Source organism: Haliotis rubra, unplaced genomic scaffold (assembly GCF_003918875.1).
Source record: "Haliotis rubra isolate DU_JTF1 unplaced genomic scaffold, ASM391887v1 Scf11, whole genome shotgun sequence".
Taxonomy (NCBI): domain Eukaryota; kingdom Metazoa; phylum Mollusca; class Gastropoda; order Lepetellida; family Haliotidae; genus Haliotis; species Haliotis rubra.
The window spans coordinates 2970466-2987075 of record NW_025765003.1 but is presented as its reverse complement, the minus strand read 5'-3'; positions in this window follow the sequence as shown (position 1 = coordinate 2987075).

Genomic DNA, 16610 nt, shown 5'->3' with positions numbered 1-16610 from the left:
GGACAACATGAATAGTTGGATATACTGAATATACCAGGGTTTACTGAATAGGACAACATGAATAGTTGGATATACTGAATACAGCAGGGTTTACTGAATAGGAGAACATGAATAGTTGGATATACTGAATATACCAGGATTTACTGAATAAGACAACATGAATAGTTGGATATATTGAATATAACAGGGTGTACTGAATAGGACAACATGAATAAGTGGATGTATTGAATATAGCAGTGTTTACTGAATAGGACAACATGAATAGTTGGATATATTGAATATAGCAGGGTTTACTGAATAGGACAACATGAATAGATAGATATGATCAGACATTGACAGCATCGATCCACACAATCCGGACACGATGATACCCAATCACCAAAAGGCATTGATCCCAACAACCCCATCCCTTTTTAGTCGCATCTTACGATAAACATTGCAATGAGTCAGTGTGTATGCTTTCACGCCGCTTTTAGCAATAATCAAGCAATACCATGGCGGGGGACACCAGAAATGGACTTCACATATTGTACCCATGTGGGGAGTCGAACCCGGGTCTTCAGCGTGACGAGCGAACGCTTTAACCGCTAGGCTACCCCACTGCTCCGATAAACACTGGATATCGAAGACATCACTTATTAATTCTCTGGAATCCCAACTTGGCTTTACATCTGATACAGTAAAACGTTTCTGACGAACTGTCGGATATAACTACAGACCCATGCCAGGTATATTCGGATACTTCAAGTAAATTTCCATTGACTTACATGTTATTTCAGTGTAGCATAAATAATTTTCATAAAGTGAGTTTAGAATGGATCTTTGTAAAATATGACAGGCAAATATGAAATCATCTCTGCTCTGCGCACATAATTTCAGTTAAGTTTTTTCCGACAACTATTTCACTAATGACATAACATTTATCAACTTACGTATGGTTCCACAATGTACAATCCCATAGGCCGCCATGTTAAAGGAGTTCTCGGCACTGTACATATATATTGATTAATTTGTTTCCATTCGATAAATAAGCCTACGGAAAATTGAACAGAAATTATGTGATTGTAGGTAAGATGATTCCTCACCAATGTGCAAAATTTGACTTGGATCTTACAAAAATTAAATTCATGAAAATTATTTATGCTACACTAAATTAACATGTAAGTCTATGGAAATTACGTCAAGTGTCCGAATATAACTGGCACGGGTCTGTACCAAATGAGTCCGGTAATTACGCGCGTCCAGTAATTCTGCGCAGCTGCAATAGCGTACTTCCATATCGAAAGTAAAATCGTCTACTACCACATTTACGCTTGGAATCGGGACATTTTTACAAGGGACTGGCTTTTAATCACTAAAGATAAGTAAATAACAGTTACTGACAGATAAACTGAAAGTTTTATGAAAATTCGTTTTCTTCAGACTTTTAAACCTTTTTCTTCATTATTCATAATTGGATTTAATATGAAACACTCTTCCTTCATTGATGAAGTGATTTTTGAAATAATCTGTCCCTAATACGCTTCCATATATACTGCATCAGTTGCTGCGCAGAATTACCGTACAGCATGCGATGTCGTCAGAACGCCGGTAAGGTCAACCGTATGGCATAATGCAACGTTAAAATCTTACAGTCGTCAATAAAACTTATATTTCTAGGTAAATATGATGCATACCAGCATATTTAGTCACGTAAACTACAAAAAATAAGAGACGTTAGTTGCCGTGTTGCGATCGATGTGCTTAGGTGCGTGGAATTACCGGACGGCATTGTATCAATCTTTTCGTCCCGACCATCGTCGCTGTATGGCTGAAGCTAAGTTGATGCGACGTTACATTTTAACTCACTCACTCGTCCCGACCACTTGCTGCACATATTAGTCGAAAGGCCTATAATGAACTATGGTTATAACGAAATCAGTGGTCAATTTGGATTCGGTATAACCGTAGTTTTTTGTAATTACTGACTGACTGATTGAGTTTGGGTTTACGCCGCTTTTAGCAATATTCCAGCAACATCACGGCGGGGAACACCAGAAATGGGCTTCACTCATTGTGCCCATGTGGGGATTCGAACCCGGGTCTTCGGCGTGACGAGTCAACGCTTTAACCACTAGGCTACCCCACCGCCCCGTTTTTTGTAATTAGAAGTACATGTAGTATCAAATTAAAATACAAAAGGGACGGTGGGTAGCTTAATTAATGGTTAAAGCGTCCGTTCGTCACGCTGAAGACCCGGGTTCGATTCCCCGCTGGGGTACAATGTGTGAAGCCCATTTCTAGTGCCCCCCACCGTGATATTGATGGAATATTGCTGAAAACGGCGTTAAACCATACTCAATTACTACAATACAAAATACCCAAAATACCCTCAGTATTGTGTGCGTATGGGAAATATTTGAGTGTGCATGTATGGAATATATATTTATCAATTACCTTAAGTTCATCACGACATTGTTAATCCCCTTTAGGACGCTGAGGCCTCCCTGACAACGACCTACATTCCGCTCTTGCTCCCCATCCCTCTTCCTCAGCCCGATAAGCTCATATGTATATATACTTACATAATATAAGCCATTGTTACCTACTTATAATAAGCAACGTGTAGGTCAGATGACCGACAGGTAGCTGACCCTTAAGTGGTAGTTGACCGCATTTGAAACATGGAGGATTGACCTGCATGCCTACAAAGGGCATCGGTATACTGACTTTCATATTTGAACCTACTTAACCCCTTATGTTTAATGTGAACATTCTGGTCCGAGAACTGGTCAAATGTGCTTTGGATTTATTCCAGGACAGCAAACTGACTGACTGACTGAGTTTGGTTTTACGCCGCTTTTAGCAATATTCCAGCAACATCACGGCGGGCGACACCAGAAATGGGCTAAGCCCATTTCTAGTGCCCCCACCGTGATATTGATGGAATATTGCTGAAACCGGCGTTAAACCATACTCACTTACTACAATACAAAATACCCAAAATACCCTCAGTATTGTGTGCGTATGGGAAATATTTGAGGTGCATGTATGGAACATATATTCATCAATTACCTTAAGTTCATCACGACATTGTTAATCCCCTTTAGGACGCTGAGGCCTCCCTGACAACGACCTACATTCCGCTCTTGCTCCCCATCCCTCTTCCTCAGCCCGATAAGCTCATATGTATATATACTTACATAATATAAGCCATTGTTACCTACTTATAATAAGCAACGTGTAGGTCAGATGACCGACAGGTAGCTGACCCTTAAGTGGTAGTTGACCGCATTTGAAACATGGAGGATTGACCTGCATGCCTACAAAGGGCATCGGTATACTGACTTTCATATTTGAACCTACTTAACCCCTTATGTTTAATGTGAACATTCTGGTCCGAGAACTGGTCAAATGTGCTTTGGATTTATTCCAGGACAGCAAACTGACTGACTGACTGAGTTTGGTTTTACGCCGCTTTTAGCAATATTCCAGCAACATCACGGCGGGCGACACCAGAAATGGGCTTCACACATTGCGCCCATGTGGGGATTCGAACCCGGGTCTTCGGCGTGACGAGCCAACGCTTTAACCATTAGGCTACCCCACCGCCCCTCCAGGACAGCAAACACCTCTACAGGACAGCAAACAAAAGTACCTCTTCGAAGTCGGGCTCTCCCCCAACAAAAAGCTGTGAAGCCCATTTCTGGTGTCCCCCCGCCTTGATATTGCTGGAATATTGCTAAAAGCGGCGTTAAACCATACCCACTCACTCACTCACTCCCACATTAACCTGACACGACGTGATATAACTTGAATATAGTTCCAAGCGGCGTAACACCCAATTCATTCACTCGCTTTGCACAAAAGGACGATTTTAGAAATGACTACAGGAATTATTTAATAAAATGAAATGTATCGACATGTTGTCTTTGATGAGAACTGAACAAAGAGAACGTCAGGGCCTACGTGGCACTGATATTTATATAAATGTCCCCCTCTCGACTGTAGCGTAGAGATTACCAGGACCATGAACGTATTGACCCCGCCATAAAGGACAAGATTAGTGGCTAAGACCGAAATAATCAATTTGTTACTGCCACGTCCTATTTGTTTAACACTTTACACATGATTTGTCTTAGACTGCCGCCTAGTCCCAGGAATAGTTTTCATGTTTATCTATCTACAAACAAATCAACATGAAACCCAGGATAAGCCTTTATCTGAGATTGGAAGTAAGCTAATCAGGAAGTCAGGTTTTGCCAAATCGATCTGTACTTGCGTAGGAGTTATGGTAAAATATATCCTGTAAGGTCCGGGGATGTATATTTGTATCAGAGTGTGTTGGACAAGATGTAGCGTTGCCATAGTTGGATTTATGGGAGGTAAATCTTCCCCACGTGAATAACGTGTCACTATATGACTACCACGTTGACTGCTGTGTCACTATATGACTACCACGTTGAATGCTGTGTCACTATGACTACCACGTTGAATGCTGTGTCACTATGACTACCACGTTGAATGCTGTGTCACTATGACTACCACGTTGAATGCTGTGTCACTATATGACTACCACGTTGAATGCTGTGTCACTATGACTACCACGTTGAATGCTGTGTCACTATGACTACCACGTTGAATGCTGTGTCACTATATGACTACCACGTTGAATGCTGTGTCACTATATGACTACCACGTTGAATGCTGTGTCACTATGACTACCACGTTGAATGCTTTCACTATATGACTACCAAGTTGAATGCTGTGTCACTATGACTACCACGTTGAATGCTGTGTCACTATATGACCACCACGTTGAATGCTGTGTCACTATGACTACCACGTTGAATGCTTTCACTATATGACTACCACGTTGAATGCTGTGTCACTATGACTACCACGTTGAATGCTGTGTCACTATATGACTACCACGTTGAATGCTGTCACTATATGACTACCACGTTGAATGCTGTGTCACTATGACTACCACGTTGAATGCTGTGTCACTATGACTACCACGTTGAATGTTGTGTCACTATATGACTACCACGTTGAATAACGTGTCACTATATGACCATCACGTTGAACGATGTGTCACTATATGACCATCACGTTGAACAGGTCAGTTGAACAGGTCGTGTACTTTGAACTACGGAATGTCAAGATCAGAGTTTGAGATCAGGGTCCAGCATTCTTCGCTTTCCGGCCACGTGTGTCTCCGCCCTCTGTCATCGAATACCGCCGTGAGTAATCTCGTCAGTGCAATGATATTCACCACTCAGCGGCTCCATCTTCAACAAAAGAACTGGTGTCATGGAATGACCTACACTAAATAAATGACTCATGATGTTCGAAAAGGTGCCTTAAAGCATGGCAAACTATTCTGCTAATGTTCTAATGTTCTAGTCAAATACATTGCATAAATTGTTGTTAATTTCAAAATAGGCTTCACAAGCAGTGTCAATTAATTTGTACAATAAGTGTGATAATCCAGGTGAGAACTGGTCTTCAGTAACACATGCTTGTAAGGGGCGACTAACGGGATCGGGTGGTCAGGCTTGGTTGACCCATGCCATCGTATCCCAATTGAGTAGATCGATGCTCATGCTGTTGAGCACTGGATTGCCTGGTCCAGACACGATTATTTACAGACCGTCGCCACATAGCTGGAATATTGCTGGGTGTGGGGCTTAACAACACTCATACAGATAACGAGATGCAAGTCGTTTCAGTTTTGTACTAACCATGTCAAATAGCTTAGTAGATAAAGGGGGCGGCGGGGTAGCCTAGTGGTTTCGCTTGTCACGCCGAAGGCCCGGGTTCGATTCCCCACATTGGTACAAGTTGTGAAGCCCATTTCTGGTGTCCCCCGCCGTGATATTGCTGGGATATTGCTAAAAACGGCGTAAAACCATACTCACTCAGTCAGTCAGTAGTAGATAAAGCGTTCGCTTCCGACGCCGAAGGGCAGAGCTCGGCCATACAGCACAACTATATTTGGTAAACTTGATAAAAACCGAACCTAGGACAATATATTCAGATAACTGCTTGAGCCAAGAAACATCTGAACTGTCAGTGATATTTTTTCGTTTCCCTGTCTCGTCCTTTGAAGTTCTAAGGGCCATTCTGTAGTGTATATGTTCAGACAAGACATTAAGCCTGCATCATGTCAGTTTGCTAACTGGGCCATGAAACGACTATTCTTCACTATCTAATTTGCACACAAGGGGAACACAAATAATATTCTATAAAATGTATTAAAAAGTTCTTTGAGTCGAATATTAGCTTCCCCCTGGGCCCTGTTGATCGTAGGTCCCATACTCCAAGACAGGCTTACGATAGTCGTACCCAAATGGCTTTGTTACAAGGGACCAGAGCCTCGTTCAACAAACTCGTTAGCACTGAAAAAGGTAGGCCCCATACTCTAAGACAGACTTACAATAGTCGTACCTGTACGATGGTTTTGTTACAAGGCCCCAACAAAGCGTTCTTAGTACTAACATAATCGTAAGTCCCATACTCTAAGACAGACTTACAATAGTCGTACCTGTTTGATGGTTTTGTCACAAGGCACCAACAAAGCGTTCTTAGCACTAAGATGATCGTAGGTCCCATACTCTAAGACAGACTTACAATAGTCGTACCTGTTTGATGGTTTTGTCACAAGGCACCAACAAAGCGTTCTTAGCACTAAGATGATCGTAGGTCCCATACTCTAAGACAGACTTACAAGAGTCGTACCTGTACGATGGTTTTGTTACAAGGCCCCAACAAAGCGTTCTTAGTACTAACATAATCGTAAGTCCCATACTCTAAGACAGACTTACAATAGTCGTACCTGTTTGATGGTTTTGTCACAAGGCACCAACAAAGCGTTCTTAGCACTAAGATGATCGTAGGTCCCATACTCTAAGACAGACTTACAATAGTCGTACCTGTTTGATGGTTTTGTCACAAGGCACCAACAAAGCGTTCTTAGCACTAAGATGATCGTAGGTCCCATACTCTAAGACAGACTTACAAGAGTCGTACCTGTACGATGGTTTTGTTACAAGGCCCCAACAAAGCGTTCTTAGTACTAACATAATCGTAAGTCCCATACTCTAAGACAGACTTACAATAGTCGTACATGCACGATGGTTTTGTTACAAGGCACCAACAAAGATATCTTAGCACTAAGATGATCGTTAGTCCCATACTAACAGATAGGCTTATGACAGTTGTAGCGCTGCGACGACTGCGTGAAACGAGGTCAAGGTCTTCTTAGTCCCAAAGGACCCAAATACCACTGACCTACTGCTATATACAGCACAGGTAACCAGAAACTTCTCAAACATAAAGTTCGTGACTGCGACACAAAGGGTCAAAAGATCAGATGTTTGATCAGTAGAACCGGCTCAATATTCACAAACGTAACCACCCTCAGAAACCCAATATGGCGGATTTTATGGTTGGTTAAATCAAACATATATCTTGCTGCAACTGGTTTTAACTAGATTTATTGGGCATGTGATGTTTTCGTGATGGCGGAGCAGCCGGGTTGGAATGTGTTGTCATCAGCCAATATACTCTTTTGATCCTTACAAAAATATTATGAAATTGCAGCTATTGTTATGTTGACGCACTCACATAACTGGTGCAGTGTGTTGTGATGAAGCTTGTCATGATATTGTGGACGATGATGTTTGCCTCGTTGTTAAAGCATAGACGGAGGGACGTCCTTTTTTTCAGAGGGACGGTTAGGATAGTGAGTGAGTTTAGTTTTACGCCGCAATCGGCAATATTCCAGCTATATGGCAGCGGTCTGTATATAATCGAGTTTGGACCAGGCAATCCAGTGATCAACATCACGAGCATCGATCTGCACGATGTCACGGCGACCTATGTTTGTTTGTTTGTTGTTTAACGCCACACTTAATGACTGACACGTCCGTTCAAGGAGCAATATAGTGCTGTTGCCACAACCAGCAATATTACAGCTATATGGCGACGGTCGGTAAATGATCAAATCTGGACCAGACAATCCAATGATCAACACCATGAGCATCGATTTCGATGGGATACGATGACATGTGTCAACCAAGTCAGCGAGCATGACCACCCGATCCCGTTAGTCGCCTCTTAAGACAAACATGGGTTACTGAAAGTCAATTCTAACCGGATCTTCACGTGTCCGGTTAGGATATATTTCAATGTACACAAATTTGGCTGGTTTTCATCACAAGGCTGCTAATTATGCATGTACGGATATGTACTAGCCTGTTTCACAATGAATCCATTACATTCCCCTTATTGTGTCCAAACCCTTTCAGCAATGGGGTCGGTAGGGTAGCCTAGTGGTTAAAGCGTTGGCTCGTCACGCTGAAGACCCGGGTTCGATTCCCAACATGGGTACAGTGTGTGAAGCCCATTTCTGTTGTATTGCTGGAATAGTGCTGAAGTGGGCGCAAAACCTTACCCTCCCTTAGTGCAATGCTAAAGAATGTTAGCAAGTCTATATTATGCTCCCTAAGTATGGGGCTCCTTTTCAATTTTAGTGTAGTGGCATCATTGTATGTGTTGAAGCGTTGCTCACCAATTTGATGACAACGGTGGTTTTGATATAGTTGTATTTGGGTAGTGACTTGGATGGGCACAGCTGTTTGTAAATTATATAAAAGATAAATGCAAATAATGCTTGTAGGAAACATTTAACTAAAAAAATAAGCCTGACTCAAAAAACTGTTTGTGTGTGCCTCCTCCCCCTACACGCACACACACACGCGCACACGCACGCACACACACACACCATCCCCTTACCTAGCTGCGGGTATGCCAATATAGGTCAATGCACATTTGCTACTTCCTGGAGACACCCATTCGAGTGACGTTTTGTCCTTTTTACAATCGGTGTCCTTTGGTGCCCTTTAACTTCAGTTGAAGTCAAACATCGGAATCACTCGTAACAGAATTGAAAGTGAAAAGGAAACATAGTTCTATGAAATGCTGATATTAATGGATCACATTATATAGATCATTTCTAGTGTTCGAATCAAGAATTCACAGAGAGAGTTGCTGGCAGGTGAATTTGTATGCGTTTATGGCTGACGGAGTTGTCTCCCCTGGATGTGTGACGAAGTACTGTGTCGCTATCGATCGTGCTACAACGTGTGCGACTGTGTACAGCACAGGAATGAGTGAGTAACTATAATTTTACGCCGCACTCAGCAATATTCCAGCTATATGGCGGCAGTCTGTAAATAATCCAGACAATCCAGTGATCAACAGCATGAGCATCAAGTCAGCGAGCATGACCACCCGATCCCGTTAGTCGCCTCTTAAGACAAACATGGGTTACTGAAAGTCAATTCTAACCGGATCTTCACGTGTCCGGTTAGGATATATTCAATGTACACAAATTTGGCTGGTTTTCATCACAAGGCTGCTAATTATGCATGTACGGATATGTACTAGCCTGTTTCACAATGAATCCATTACATTCCCCTTATTGTGTCCAAACCCTTTCAGCAATGGGGTCGGTAGGGTAAGCCTAGTGGTTAAAGCGTTGGCTCGTCACGCTGAAGACCCGGGTTCGATTCCCAACATGGGTACAGTGTGTGAAGCCCATTTCTGTTGTATTGCTGGAATAGTGCTGAAGTGGGCGCAAAACCTTACCCTCCTTAGTGCAATGCTAAAGAATGTTAGCAAGTCTATATTATGCTCCCCTAAGTATGGGGCTCCTTTTCAATTTTAGTGTAGTGGCATCATTGTATGTGTTGAAGCGTTGCTCACCAATTTGATGACAACGGTGGTTTTGATATAGTTGTATTTGGGTAGTGACTTGGATGGGCACAGCTGTTTTGTAAATTATATAAAAGATAAATGCAAATAATGCTTGTAGGAAACATTTAACTAAAAAAAAATAAGCCTGACTCAAAACTGTTTGTGTGTGCCTCCTCCCCTACACGCACACACACACACACACGCACGCACGCACACACACACCATCCCCTTACCTAGCTGCGGGTATGCCAATATAGGTCAATGCACATTTGCTACTTCCTGGAGACACCCATTCGAGTGACGTTTTGTCCTTTTTACAATCGGTGTCCTTTGGTGCCCTTTAACTTCAGTTGAAGTCAAACATCGGAATCACTCGTAACAGAATTGAAAGTGAAAAGGAAACATAGTTCTATGAAATGCTGATATTAATGGATCACATTATATAGATCATTTCTAGTGTTCGAATCAAGAATTCACAGAGAGAGTTGCTGGCAGGTGAATTTGTATGCGTTTATGGCTGACGGAGTTGTCTCCCCTGGATGTGTGACGAAGTACTGTGTCGCTATCGATCGTGCTACAACGTGTGCGACTGTGTACAGCACAGGAATGAGTGAGTAACTTTAGTTTTACGCCGCACTCAGCAATATTCCAGCTATATGGCGGCAGTCTGTAAATAATCCAGACAATCCAGTGATCAACAGCATGAGCATCAATTTACACAATTGGGATATAAATTAAAACTAGTACTTAACTCTAAAATATTGTAACTATACATGACAATACAATATAAACACAAGCTATATTTTGCTAACAACAGAAGTTAGATCACCATACTAGGGACCATGGGGACTTACAATACAGTTGCTTCCTGCATGGACCCTAGCTGGATTTACACCATCCTTTCAGCTGTCAGCTCACAGCAAGTTTAGACAATTTAGCCATAAGTTAAAGTAACACACATTCTACGGTTAAAAATAATGGTAGGTTTAAATTTACTTTGAATGTTTTGGGACTTGCGTACCCCACTTAAACGTAGATATATAATTTGAAATCGTATCCATTTAAAACTGGATAAATAATAATAATATGGTAACACCTCTTTAGCAAACAGTCACTTTAATGTAACCTTATGCACTTGATACATGAGTACCAGTAAAAATGGTTTTCATGGCACCAATCAACCATTATGCAAATCATGGAACGAGTCATTGACAAGTACACAACACCTGTCAGTAGCAGGTATGGGATCCACAAGATGAAATGACAAAATGAAACCTAGGATTCATGATTACAATAAGCTTAGATATGGAAACCAAGTTTGACCCCACATCATAGTTTTCTGTTGAATCCATGATTTGTTCCTTAGCAAAGTGTGAAAAGTATATAAAACGCCAGATTTTCGATGACGTAATGTCAGCCACCAAACAATCTTAAGCACGCTTCAAGACGAAGCTGAATGTAACAAGATTTCTGCCGGACCGGTGCGGGTGGGAAGGGGTCATTGAAGCGTTCGTAAAGCTTCTTCGGCGACGGACATTGATAATCTATGGAATCATCAATGAATAATTGGTTATGTTTAGCTGAATGTACAAATATTTCCATGCACCATCTGCCACCTACCATTATGTTAATGGTATATATGTTACGATGATTCGCATAAACAATTTATTACCCATATGGTGAATCATAACCAGTGTCATATATATCATATGTGCACATATCACTTTTCCCCAGCAATGATTGTTTTTGTATTTTGTAGTCTGTATTTCGGCGCCATTAAACAGTTGAACGTGACGTCAATGAAGAGGGTAGTCACACTTGGGGCTGCTTACCGTGTTTTACTGCACAAATGTACATGAATAAAATGGATAATAAAGACATTATTATGACCTATGCGAAACGAGTGTGAAATTTTGTATTGCCATTTGCTCGTGTAATAATCTCTGTACGTGTTTCGGGGTAGCAGTCCAAACGGTAGAGACAGTGCAGGAAAGATTTCACATCTCGCTAGACTGTTTGCATGGACTATTGAAGGGCTGGTTGTGTGGTGAACTAGTGAAGAACTAGTAATGAGGAGAATGCAAGACTAATTGCGTGTCGTAGTTAAAGACTACTAGCCACCAAAACCACCACAAATCGGCTCTTACTACTGGGGTACTGAGGACGTATTCTACTGTGGTGCTCCCACAAGAAGACAGAACTAAAATGCTGAGGACCTAATGTGTCCAGGATCTCCAACAAGAAGACAGACATGGGGACTGAGGACCTATTGTATCCAGGGACCACACGAAGACAAACATAGGGTACTGAGGAGCTGCTGTGCCCGGTGCTCCCACAAGAAGACAGACAGGGGGTAACAGGACCTATTGTGTCCAGGGGCTCCCACAAGACAGACAACAGGACAGGGTGTCCCTGACAGGGGGTAATGGACTGAGGTCCCACAAGGACCTATTGTGTCCATGAGGTCAGAAGACAGACAGGGGTAACAGGACCCTATTGTGTCCATGAGTTCCCAAAGAAGACAGACAGGGGTAACAGGACCCTATTGTGTCCATGAGGTCCCACAAGAAGACAGACAGGGGGTAACAGGACCTATTGTGTCCATGAGTTCCCACAAGAAGACAGACAGGGGGTAACAGGACCTATTGTGTCCATGAGTTCTCACAAGAAGACAGACAGGGGGTAACAGGACCTATTGTGTCCATGAGTTCCCACAAGAAGACAGACAGGGGGTAACAGGACCTATTGTGTCCATGAGTTCCCACACAAGAAGACAGACAGGGGGTAACAGGACCTATTGTGTCCATGAGGTTCTCACAAGAAGACAGACAGGGGTAACAGGACCTATTGTGTCCATGAGTTCTCACAAGAAGACAGACAGGGGGTAACAGGACCTATTGTGTCCATGAGGTCCCACAAGAAGACAGACAGGGGGTAACAGGACCTATTGTGTCCATGAGTTCCCACAAGAAGACAGACAGGGGGTAACAGGACCTATTGTGTCCATGAGTTCTCACAAGAAGACAGACAGGGGTAACAGGACCTATTGTGTCCATGAGTTCCCACAAGAAGACAGACAGGGGTAACAGGACCTATTGTGTCCATGAGTTCCCACAAGAAGACAGACAGGGGGTAACAGGACCTATTGTGTCCATGAGTCCCACAAGAAGACAGACAGGGGGTAACAGGACCTATTGTGTCCATGAGGTCCCACAAGAAGACAGACAGGGGGTAACAGGACCTATTGTGTCCATGAGTTCCCACAAGAAGACAGACAGGGGGTAACAGGACCTATTGTGTCCATGAGTTCCCACAAGAAGACAGACAGGGGGTAACAGGACCTATTGTGTCCATGAGGTGCCCAAGAAAGAGAAGACAGACAGGGGGTGCAACACAAACCAGACAGGGGACTAAGGTGACCCTATTGTGTCCATGAGTTCCCACAAGAAGACAGACAGGGGGTAACAGGACCTATTGTGTCCATGAGGTCCCACAAGAAGACAGACAGGGGGTAACAGGACCTATTGTGTCCATGAGTTCCCACAAAGAAGACAGACAGGGGTAACAGGACCTATTGTGTCCATGAGGTCCCACAAGAAGACAGACAGGGGGTAACAGGACCTATTGTGTCCTGGAGGTCCCACAAGAAGACAGACAGGGGGTAACAGGACCTATTGTGTCCATGAGTTCCCACAAGAAGACAGACAGGGGGGGACTAAGGACCTATTGTGTCCATGAGGCTCCCACAAGAAGACGAGACAGGGGTAACAGGACCCTATTGTGTCCAGCGGAGGTGCCACAAGAAGACAGACAGGGGGTACAGGACCTATTGTGTCCATGAGTTCCCACAAGAAGACAGACAGGGGGTAACAGGACCTATTGTGTCCATGAGGTCCCACAAGAAGACAGACAGGGGTAACAGGACCCTATTATGTCCATGAGGTTCCCACAAGAACAGACAGGGGGGTAACAGGACCCATTGTGTCCATGAGTTCTTCACAAGAAGACAGACAGGGGGTACAGGACCCATTAAAGTCCTGAGGTCCCAACAAGAGACCCAGACAGGGTACTTGGGACCTATTGTGTCATGAGTTCTCACAAGAAGACAGACAGGGGTAACAGGACCTATTGTGTCCATGAGGTCCCACAAGAAGACAGACAGGGGGTAACAGGACCTATTGTGTCCATGAGTTCCCACAAGAAGACAGACAGGGGGTAACAGGACCTATTGTGTCCATGAGGTCCCACAAGAAGACAGACAGGGGGTAACAGGACCTATTGTGTCCATGAGTTCCCACAAGAAGACAGACAGGGGTAACAGGACCTATTGTGTCCATGAGGTGCCACAAGAAGACAGACAGGGTAATAGGACCCATTGTGTCCATAACAAGAAGACCTGGGGGTAATAGGACCTATTGTGTCCATGAGTTCCCGCAAGAAGACAGACAGGGGGTAACAGGACCTATTGTGTCCATGAGGTGCCACAAGAAGACAGACAGGGGGTAACAGGACCTATTGTGTCCATGTGTTCCCACAAGAAGACAGACAGGGGGTAACAGGACCTATTGTGTCCATGAGTTCCCACAAGAAGACAGACAGGGGGTAACAGGACCTATTGTGTCCATGAGTTCCCACAAGAAGACAGACAGGGGGTAACAGGACCCATTGTGTCCATGAGCCCCCATGAAGAAGACAGACAGGGGTAACAGGACCCATTGTGTCCTGAGGTCCCACAAGAAGACAGACAGGGGCAACAGGACCTATTGTGTCCATGAGTTCCCACACGAAGACAGACAGGGGGTAACAGGACCTATTGTGTCCATGAGTTCCCACAAGAAGACAGACAGGGGGTAACAGGACCTATTGTGTCCTGGAGGTCCCACAAGAAGACAGACAGGGGGTAACAGGACCTATTGTGTCCATGAGTTCCCACAAGAAGACAGACAGGGGGTAACAGGACCTATTGTGTCCATGAGGTCCCACAAGAAGACAGACAGGGGTAACAGGACCTATTGTGTCCATGAGTCTCACACAAGAAGACAGACAGGGGGTAACAGGACCTATTGTGTCCATGAGTTCCCCACAGAGCCACAAGAAGACAGACAGGGGTAACACAGGAAGACTCAGACAGGGGTAGCTGAGACCATGTGTGTCCCACAGTTCCCTCACACCTAAGACAGACAGGGGTAACAGGACTATTGTGTCCATGTGTTCTCACACAGAAGACAGACAGGGGTAACAGGACCCTATTGTGTCCATGAGTTCCCACAAGAAGACAGACAGGGGTAACAGGACCTATTGTGTCCATGAGTTCCCACAAGAGAGACAGACAGGGGTAACAGGACCTATTGTGTCCATGAGGTCCCACAAGAAGACAGACAGGGGGTAACAGGACCCATTGTGTCCATGAGGTCCCACAAGAAGACAGACAGGGTAACAGGACCTATTGTGTCCATGAGTTCCCCACAAGAAGACAGACAGGGGGTAACAGGACCCATTGTGTCCATGAGTTCTCACAAGAAGACAGACAGGGGGGTAACAGGACCCATTGTGTCCATGTGTTCCCACAAGAAGACAGACAGGGGGTAACAGGACCTATTGTGTCCATGTGTTCCCACAAGAAGACAGACAGGGGGTAACAGGACCTATTGTGTCCATGAGTTCCCACAAGAAGACAGACAGGGGGTAACAGGACCCATTATGTCCATGAGTTCCACAAGAAGACAGACAGGGGGTAACAGGACCTATTGTGTCCATGAGTTCCCACACAAGAAGACAGACAGACAGGGGTAACAGGGACCTATTGTGTCCATGAGCTCCCACAAGAAGACAGACAGGGGGTAACAGGACCTATTGTGTCCATGAGTTCTCACAAGAAGACAGACAGGGGGTAACAGGACCTATTGTGTGAATGAGGTGCCACAAGAAGACATACTCGGGGTAACAGGACCTATAGTGTCCAGGAGCTCCCACAAGGAGACAGACATGGGGGACTGAGGACCTATTGTGTCCTGGAGGTCCCACAAGAAGACAGACAGGGGGTAACAGGACCTATTGTGTCCAGGGGCTCCCACAAGAAGACAGACAGGGGGTAACAGGACCTATTGTGTCCATGAGGTGCCCACAAGAAGACAGACAGGGGTAACAGGACCTGTGTGTCCATGAGTTCCCACAAGAAGACAGACAGGGGTAACAGGACCTATTGTGTCCATGAGTTCCCACAAGAAGACAGACAGGGGGTAACAGGACCTATTGCTGTCCATGAGGTGCCACAAGAAGACATACTGGGGTACAGGGACCTATAGTGTCCAGGAGCTCCCACAAGGAGACAGACATGGGGACTGAGGACCCATTGTGTCCTGGAGGTCCCACAAGAAGACAGACAGGGGGTAAGAGGACCTATTGTGTCCAGGGTTCCAACACAGAAGACAGACATGGGGTATATTGTGTCCATGTGTTCCAAGAAGAAGACAGACAGGGGTAAGAGGAGAGGACCTATTGTGTCCATGAGTTCCTACAAGAAGACATAAGTTATTGAGGACCTATTGTGTCCTGGAGGTCCCACAAGAAGACAGACAGGGGGTAATAGGACCCGTTGTGTCCATGAGCTCCTACAAGACAGACATAAGTTATTGAGGACCTGTTGTGTCCATGAGCTCCTACAAGAAGACATAAGTTATTGAGGACCTATTTCTATTGGCAGTTGCAGTATATACTTAATGAACAAAAATAGATTGTAAATATATGTATTTTGTTATTCAAGAAGCAACTTGAATGAAAAGAAGAATACATGTACAACAATCGAGAATAGTTTTGAAATTGGGTTGCGTACTACATTGTCAGACAGTGCAGTCTAACTTGTATTA